Genomic DNA, 9,877 nt, shown 5'->3' on the forward strand with positions numbered 1-9,877 from the left:
CATGAACAATGACAGGTGCTTTCAATTTAAACATGGGTCCCTGACCAAAAGAACTGAAACTAAGTATTGCAGTATTAATAAGCAGCAGGTTTATAAAAACAAAAGGAAGTATTTTTTCACACAACACACAGAAAACCTGTGGAACTCTTTGCCAGAGGAGGTTGTGAAGGTCAAGACTATAACAGGGTTAAAAAAAGAACTAGATAAATCCATGGAGGATAGGTCCATCAGTGGCTATTAGATAGGATGGGCTGGGCTGGTGTCCCTCGCCTATGTTTGCCAGAAGCTGGGAATGGGCGACAAGGGATGGATCACTTGATAATTACCTGTTCTGTTCATTCCCTCTGAAACACCTGGTATTGGCCACTGTTGGAAGACAGAATACTGGGCTAGATGGACCTTTGGTCCAACCCAGTATGGCTGTTCTTATGTCAAAACAACCATCAGTTTAACTATTCTGGTTTTGATAACAACATTTCTACAAGTCAAACAGAAGCTTCTCAGAAGAAGTGCCAGGAACTGGCTCATGGTGGGAGAAGTGACTCAGTTCAGCTTCTGTAAAAAAATAAAATAAAATAAAATTATAAAAAGGTACAGGATATTTCTGTTTATCTCAATTGCTAATCATGCCCACTCAAAAACTTGAAAGCTCCTATCTTTAATTTAGTCTTCCGCTTGTATGTTGACTTGTTCATCACTGAAAGTATACGATAAGGACAGGCCATATTATGAAACTCCTCATTGTGCCAAAAAAACCCACACCCTACAAGCTAATCTCAAGGGCGAGATAACTGTCTGGTGTAAACTGGCAGTGTTCCTACAGTGGAATAAAATTGGCCCAAGTGTGTTGGAGGAGCTCTGGGAAAACAGCTCACTAGTTTAGTACTACTGCAAAGCTAACAGCCTATTTTACAGGGCTTAGGCAAATTCTGACTAAACAATGGAGTGGTCTCCAAATTGATTAGTAATTACGGTATGTTCTCCAGGTAAAGATCAACTGTGGGCATAAATATATCAATCCTCTGATTCTCAAAACTACATAAATGTTTAACCTCACATGAAAGCACTTAATTATAAAATGCCAACCTTAAGTACATCTGTTGCCTACCATTAAATACACAAAAATGACATATTACATAAACATTGTAATGACCAGGGTAGTATAAACAAACCAGTCACTTGATTCTGGGACTTCTCAACTGTATAATAAATTATACAATGCAACAGTTACAAGAGATTGTGATGGGTTGCCCACCTTAGGACGCCACCTGACTTGCTGAGATACCACTTAGCCTGCCTGTTCTGCCAGTTTGGGCACCCTTTTTACCTGTCTTGCTGAGCCAGGCTATTAAGCCTCCTCCAGCACACACACAGGCAGGGCCACACCCAACTGCAGAACGTCACAGACACTGAGATCAGCTCTGGGAAGACTCAGCTTAAGGGACTTGTCCCAGCACTCAGGTGTCCACCTCCCATGGAGTGCAGACCCAAAGGTATATTATGAAATTCACCTCCTCCCTCAATGTGGAGGAAGGTGTGCACAGCCTCTTACCCCCTGCCCCCAATTATGAATTGCACAAACTGGGTTATATTATAAACAAGAAATAGGGTTATTAACTACAAAAGGTGAATTTTAAGTGAATATAGGAGAGAACACACAAAACAAAGCAGATTACTGAGCCCATAAAACAAAATACGCAAGCTACACTCAATATACCTAAGAAACAGGTTACAAAATGTAATTTCTTACCCTAAATGTTATTTTAGGCAGGTTGCAAAGTTTCTGTAGCTTAGAGTTCCAGTTATATTTCTTTTCAGACTGGACCCCGTCTCAGTCTGGACTCCCCCCTGGCCTTCCCTTCAGGTGTCTTTAGCAGTCTTTCTTCTTGGGCAGACAGGCCATGGAGAGGAGGAGTCCCGTTTGCCTTCCTTCCCACCCTTAAATAAGGTTTACATAAGGCGGGAATACTTTGTTTCCCAAACTTGATCCCTCTCCCCTTTTGGTGGAAAGTTATAAGAAGTCCAAAATAATGTTTAGTATCAGGTGACAAGACCATCTGACCTAGTAGTGTCACAGTTATGTCCCAGGACGCCTCCCAGGAGGGAGAGAGATTAGTATCTTCACAGTCTTGTTGTTCCTTCCTGATGGCCCATCAAATCTGATGGCCTGTCATCTGGTGGGTGTCTTCCCAATACACACCCAGTTGTAATTGTTACTGTGACCGGGATCCTAGTAGGGAGCCAGCTGTGGTCACTCAATTAGGGTGAACTGCAAAGAATGGGGCAGATAATCCCCAAAGCTGGTGGATATTTTCAATACTTAGATTTACCAAGCCAGCATAAAACAGCTTCTTTATTACCTTACTGGTTACTCAGAAGTCCAAACAACACAGTTCCCTTAAAGTGATCCAGCCTCAGGCCTCCATCCACGTACCCACGTCAAATATAATGAACATTTCTGTAAATCTTATTTCATCACATAAAAGAAAAGATTCTACCAATCCCAAAGGATCGGACACATTACCTCCCAGGTTAATTAATGTTTCAGATCTTACCCAAATACACGCTACAGCCAATTCTTATTGACTAAACTAAAATTTATTAAAAAACAAAAGAGAGAGAGTATGGTTATAAGATCAATATACATACAGACATGAGTTCAATTCATTTAGGTGCAGATTCATAGCAGAGATGGTGAGCTTTGTAGTTGCAAAGAATTCTTTCAGAAATAGTTCATAGGTTATAGTCCAATGTCCAAATATCATATTCAGGGCGTACCAGCATAACTGGGACCTCAGTCTTGCGACTCAAACTTCCCCCGATGAAGCCTCAGCAGATCTGAGATGACAGAATCAGGACCCAAGGATCTTTTATACAATTTCATGTCCTCTTTTGTAAGGTGTTTTATGTCATTTGGTGTAAAAGAGCGGGAAGACCACTGGGTCCAGGTCACGTGGTATGGCTGAGAGAGAGACTATATAAGGGGAGAAAACACCTTAAGTGGTGCTGTCCTTCTGAGCGGCAACCCATGAGATGCGCGCTTTGAGAGGCAACGTACCATCAAAAGAGCTTACCTGATCTCCATCCAAGATCCTCCATAGCCATGGTTCATCCAGATTCCACGTTTCTCTTGCCAACCATTATCTAGGTACTAGGCAGTCTGGGATCCGACATTGCAGTCATGCAGCCTGTCTGTGTCCGGAGGTCCATCTGCAAGTATAGTAACACCGTTGTTAGTCACCCATATTTGTAAGAGGTAATTGGGTCCGGGCTCAATGCCCACAGTTCCAAGTTCAACCACTGAGTTATTTGTTGTACTATCTTTTGTTTAATAAATTTTTCTTCAGTTTCACTTCCCCAGGGATCAGTCATCCTTCCAGTGATTCGGAGGTTGGAGGGTCTTACAGGTGATAGATACTGAGTTGGGTCAAGCCATTACCATATGTGGCATACCTTTAATGTTGCAACTTCTAGCCAATCAACAATTTGTGGCAACCGCGGCAGGACCCAATGTTAAGATCAATACGCCATAGCCACGAGTCTACTGCTCGGATCTCTACCTGTCTCTGGCTTATTTCTATTTTATTTATTTTCGTTAACTCATGTGGTTTGAACTGAGGTCCCTTGCGACTTGTGGGAGATGAACATCACTCCCATCCTGTATGTATTTTAGTGTGAGTGGTGGCTGACGTTAGATAACGGGGTCGTGTCCTAGGTCTCGGTTTCCCCCACTGGGAGGCCAGGACTAGTGGCAGCCCAGCAAGGCTGCATCCCTGAGCAGTTGAGTGTTCCCTTTCCCCTTTCCGTAAGCCAGTGGACGGGAGAGGGAGAACTAAAGGATCTGAACCTGTGGTCCCATTTTAAAATCTCTGCTCGACGACCAGAGGCAGTCAGTCTTGGGCGGAGAGTGGCAGGGTATGGCCTGATCTGGTGGGACTCTGTTTGGGATCCGCTGGATACAACGAGCCGTGTGGCCGTTGGAATACACGTCCCTGACTGGGTAGAAGGTTAGTGAGAATGCTTCTGTGTCCGAGGAGAGGACACCTCGGAGGCAGCGACAGCAGTCGGCCTGACACCGGTTGGTGGACTCGGGCAGCTCAGAAGTAGGGTGCTGTCTGAGGAGGGGAAACATTGGTTTCCTTGGGTGGGATCTGCAAAATCGCAATCCCCCTGTGTGAGTGGTGTGAGATTGTGGGCGTTAGCCCTTGGGGGAGCAGGACTCTCTTGCGGGACCCTCACTCAGGGTGCACAAATCTGTGGGTGTGGGATTAGTAAATCCCCCCCCCCGAGGGTGTGTGGGTCTGCTCTTCTGAGTAAAAGGGGATTGTCTTCTCTCTTGATACCACTATACATATAGAGTTACCTTGGCTCCCCTTTGAGGTAACATATGGACTCTCTTATTGTAAATAAGAACTAACACTGGTATTGTAAAGTGAACAATACGATGGCTGAGAGATGGGATACACCTGTAGGGGTTTATGAATATAATTATGAGTTGCTAGAATCCATTTATAATTAAACTGACGATTATGATGAAGATGTGGTGTATAATCCCAAGGGCAGAAGTATACTGACGAATGAAGCTTTGTTGAGCTTGGTCTTGAAAGGGATTATATCTGTATATGCCTATGTGGATATGGGCTATTGTTATCTTGTATGGGCAGAAGAAAGGGGTAACACTTCATTAATGGCCTTCACAGCAGATGACGAACGGAAGCATGAGCTTTAGATAAGGATGCACAAATTAAATCTATAAGGAAATGAGGGGGCAATTGTTCATGGCTCTTTGATGATACTTTCCTAGAGAGGTACTCTAGGTCGACTGAGGTTTGGGAGCTGTCCAAGTGTCTGTCCTTCATAAGTGACCTCCCTCTACAGGTAAAACCTGGGGATTTAAGTGTAATGATTTCAATAGGCATCCATAATGTTAATCAAACCTTTATAAATACCCATTTGTATTTGCCATCAGGTCATTATCTAGCAACTCTGAAATGCAGCCGTTGTATAGAACCACGTGTTGTTAGTAATTATAATGCCAGTATCATGAATGGGTTTTGTAAACAGTTTCCCTGTTGTATGTATTGGGAATGCTCGTGTTACAGTGTTATCAAATGACACAGGTGACTAGGTTATCACAAGTCTGTATGGAACTAAGGTCAATGTAAAGGTATCTGTGGTACCTAGACCATATACAAGTTCCGTTGGACCGGTGGTGGTCAAACAGAATGTTACAAAAGTACTGATGATAAATCCAGTATATTCCATCAAAAGATTAATAATGCCTGTACAAATTTCCATACACAATGTTAACCAAGGATGTTTTGCATACACTTCACCTCTAATTGAGGGATGGAGTGCTTGGTTGCAAGGAGTGGTTCCATCATTCAACTCTCTCATAAGGAAATCTAGGGATATCTTAGCTAAAATATTAGGAGGTGTCGGAACTGGACTAAGCGTGTTAAATACTATAGACGATCAGATCCTAACTGATAAATAGGAGCTTTGGGCTATGATATAGCCTCTTTATCAAACACTCTTACTACCTCATTAAATAGGAGTAGTGAGCTTGAGTATCATATAGCCAATACCTTACCTTCCTGGATGCAAATTCAGAAGACAGATCACGTCAACATCATAGGGGCATAAACATTCTTCAGTCTAACATCCACCTCACTTTAGCATGTGTGCAAGCACAGCAATCGATCCTAGATGTGGCTAAATCCATTGTGAGGGATAGCCTGAATGGGCTTAATCCAGTAGAGATGAGGCATGTTTTGTGGAACCATCTCACTCCCTTTGAGCAAGAACACCAGGGATGGTGAAAGTTAATTAACTTCACTTACCTACACCACAACCATTCAATAATTGCTTATGTGCTGACCTTAAAAGTAGCAAACAAGGAATGGGTTTACCCTTTAGTGCCCATAGGCTTAAATGTGGGACAAGCTGTATTTATTCCTATGGCTCTCAACAAATGGGTCCATCGGAAGGGTGAGGAATACCACACTGTGAACCTCCAGTTTTGCCTAGAAGAAAAGGGTCTAGGCTACACTTGTAACACTGAAGTTTTGGAAGGATCCCATGTATGTTTAAATGCCCAAAAAGGAATGTGTCATTATAAAATGCACTCTTCAGATTTTAATCACTCCTCCATCATGCTCACGAATGACCATAGTTTATGTCTAAGCAGTTGGTGCAGTGAGTTAACTGTAAATAGTTATTATAGAATTACACACGACCCCTCCATCAACCTTTGTCTGGGCTCCATCTTTTACATTAAGGGTTGTGATCTAGACTTTGTCTGACATGACATCACCACCGAGACTATATATGTACAGTATACTTTATACGACAACTTAGATCCAGTCCACCTTGGAGCAAATATAGCAGCCCTAAACCAACTTATGTTCCACCAAGAAATGAAAGCCCACTTAAAGCAAATTGAGAAGGAAGGGAAAGAGGTATTGCTGACCGTGCATCATGCCTCTAATCAGATTAAGCGGGTGTTAAAGCGAAACAAAGATGAGACCGCTTCTAGTCAGTGGTGGGAGAATCTATTTGGGGGACTGGAAAATTTTAATGATGTATGGAATATTATGTTACATCCTATTATTGTGGTCCTAATCATCCAATTTGTAATCATTGTGTACTTGATCTGCCTCACTGTGTGGATCAAAAGAAAAACAGCTGCGAGTTATAGCTTCTGTGCCTGTATCATCTTTTAAGTTAAATAATGTCTATGGAATGTGATGGTTAAAGTTCTATGTATATCCATTTACCATCAAGGGGAGGAAATGTAAGGTGTTTTATGTCATTTGGTGCAAAAGAGCGGGAAGACCAGTGGGTCTAAGTCACGTGGTATGGCTGAGAGAGAGAGAGACTATATAAGGGGAGAACACACCTGAAGTGGTGCTGTCCTTCTGAGCGGCAGCCTGTGAGATTCGCACTTCGAGAGGCAATGTACCATCAAAAGAGTTTATCTGATCTCCATCCAAGGTGCTCCGTAGCCGTGGTTCATTCAGATTCAGTGTTCCTCTTGCCAACCATTATCTAAGTAGTAGGCAATCCAGGAAACAATGTTTCAGTCACACAGCCTGTCCGTGTCCGGAGGTCCATCTGCAAGTATAGTAATGTAGGGGGAGAATTTCTGTATTTCTGTTCTGGTTATTAATACCCACATGCCATCTTGAATTCCTGATAACAACAACTAGGAATCCATCTTGGCTGCCTTTCTTCACCCTCCTTAGGTACAGTTTCCCGCCCTTTCTAATGAAAGGTGGGAAACATAGCAACCATGTGACATGTGATCTGCCCAGTAGCAGCAGGGCATATAAGGGTTAGCATGTCTGAGGGAAAGGGCTGCCCATCTGAGTGGCAGAGTGCTGGATCACAGCAGTGTGTTCTACTCAGGTGTGTAAGCCAGGGCACCATTCCTTAGGGTTGTGGGAGGGTTTAACACACTTGCACGCAAGGATGAGCTGCTAGCTGCCACCCTCTCCTCTGGATCTTACTTGACCCATGACAACACAGGGGAGGAGAAAGAAGAATCACCAGCATCAATCAGAGTTATCACCTACCTGTTGCCTGAGGTCCACTTCTCACCCTGCTGAGTCACCTGGTCGGTTCTGGACCTGATCTGCGTCATGAGGTCAGGAGGCTCCAGACACAAGCTGCAAGATATGATAGAGACCTTTTAAGTCCTCCATACCCCTTAGCTGGGACCCGTCTTGGAAAGGGAATAAACCCTTTTTGGTCACAGTCAGTACAGTTATAGTGTAACCTTTATCTATTTACCTTACTTACCTGTGTTGGGAGTCCTTTATAGCATACCCCGTTTACTTATCTTGCTTTCTAATAAACATACCTGAACTTTACTCCTGCACTCCCTTGTTGGTTTTTATTTTGGGAGATCGTAAACCCCGATGAAAGATGCGAGTAGGGAGACGAATCTCTCAACTGGTCTCCGGCCATCCTAAAACCAGTCAATAGTAACACCGTTGTTAGTCACACATATTTGTAAGGTGTAATTGGGTCCGAGCTCAATGCCCACAGTTCCAAGTTCATCCACTGAGTTATTTGTTGCACTATCTTTCATTTAAAAAATCTTTCTTCAGTTTCATTTCCCCAGGGATCAGTCATCCTTCCAGTGATTCGGAGGTTGGAGGGTCTTACAGGTGATAGATACTGAGTTGGGTAGAGCCATTACCATATGTGGCATACCTTTAACATTGCAACTTCTAGCCAAGCAACACTTTGACAAGTTGGGATTTCCTCGGGGAAGAAAAGGTAATTAGGATGACTTTGAAGGAGGTCCATCATCGGTACTTAGCTATATGAATTAACATAAGGCCATTTGCTTGTTCCACCACCATTCACAGTACATTTCAAAGAGAGATGAATACCAAGATATCCTGAGTTTACAATTCATTTAAATGTTAGGATGTTCTTTTGATCTCTGAAGTATCAGATTACAGCACAGACAGGGACTGTTGATTACATCGTTCACCCTACTCATACATATGTACATACACAAACATTATCTTCCCACATGTCTTTTGAGGGTTATTTATTTTGCAGGATGTTTAACCCTTTCTGAGCATGCATCACAGCTACATAGTCCATATTCCTAACTTTAGATACAGAAATGATAGAGGCATACAAACTGGATAATCACATTCAGTAAATCATAACCTTTCTAATGATATCCGCCGTGAGCCATCTTGCATAAAGTACATCTCAGTTATGTCATATCCATATCATAAGCATATTTCCATAAAGAATATGGAGTGTAACGTCACAGAGATATTCAGTTTAAGTGATTAAGGGCCTAGGCTTTTGGAGCAGGAAAATCCTAGTTGTCTTTGCTACCATAAGCTTGCAGTTGGCTTTGATAGAAAAACAACCATGAAGACCTACATTTCATGCATTATTAAACTGATCTGCTTGTATTATGGGGGGAATGCAACTTCTCTCACATTTCACATATATTTGTTCCCCTTTGTCAACCATACCTTTCAATTCCCACTAGTTTTGAATTTTTTTCATAAATCTTCAGTGGCCTTCAGGCAGTCCAGTGCACTTCTTGGTCAGGCTGCATGCCAACTGAAGCTTGTCTCACTTAGCTTGACCAGACATAGAGCATGCTGAGTTTACTCCCAAACAGGGGCATGCCCAAGGGGGAGCAAGCAGGGGCATGGCCCCCCCAATAATCACAGGGGGAACAGAACTTCTCTGGCCCTGGGGCCGCGGAGGCAGGAAAGAGCGAGCTCCTGCTGGAGCGGGGGGAAGAGTGAGCTCCTCCCGGGCCCAGGGTAGGGGTGGGGGGGGAAGGGTAGAATGAGTTCCTGCTGGGGTAAAGGGGGATGGGGAAGAGTGAGTTCCTGTTGGGGTGGGGGAGGGGAAGGGAAGAGCAAGCTCTTGCCAGGGCCAGAGTAGTGGGGGGCAACGAGCTCCTCCTGGGGCTGGGTGGGGAGGGGGGGAAAGCGAGCTCATGGGGGGTAGGGTGATCAGATAGCAACTGTGAAAAAACGGGATGGGGGTGGAGGGTAATAGGCGCTTATATAAGAGAAAGTCCCAAAAAATGGATGTGGAGGTGAGGGGGAATAAACAAGAGGAACCAGAATATAGGAAGAAGGGAAGGGGCATGATAACCTTGCAATGCTGTTCAGAGACTCTTGAATGTCATGGGGATCTTGTAGACAAGTGAAATTAATGTCTCCCACCACCTCTTAACATGTATGCAGTAATACTCCTAGTTTAGTATCTTACTGATGAGCAGACCAGAGTCAAGATAAGCCTTGTAATATAAACAGAACTATGTACAGAAATGAGGTAAAAAAATCAACCTTCCTACTGCTCTCTGTAGCAGCAGCCTGAG

General features: G+C 43.5%; 1 long non-coding RNA gene across 1 annotated transcript; it reads right to left on the reverse strand.

Annotated features, from left to right (window-relative positions):
- Positions 1-452: 452 nt before the first annotated feature.
- Positions 453-7,662, reverse strand: LOC112118106. Its single transcript, XR_002909026.2, has 3 exons — positions 7,578-7,662; positions 6,902-7,116; positions 453-555 (listed from the first exon to the last, which is right to left on the reverse strand). It is a non-coding gene; the product is annotated as an uncharacterized LOC112118106 (long non-coding RNA).
- Between the last annotated feature and the right edge of the window lie 2,215 nt (positions 7,663-9,877).

The sequence above is a fragment of the Terrapene carolina genome, unplaced genomic scaffold, assembly GCF_002925995.2.
Source record: "Terrapene carolina triunguis isolate 2854851 unplaced genomic scaffold, T_m_triunguis-2.0 Scaffold580, whole genome shotgun sequence".
NCBI lineage: Eukaryota > Metazoa > Chordata > Testudines > Emydidae > Terrapene > Terrapene triunguis.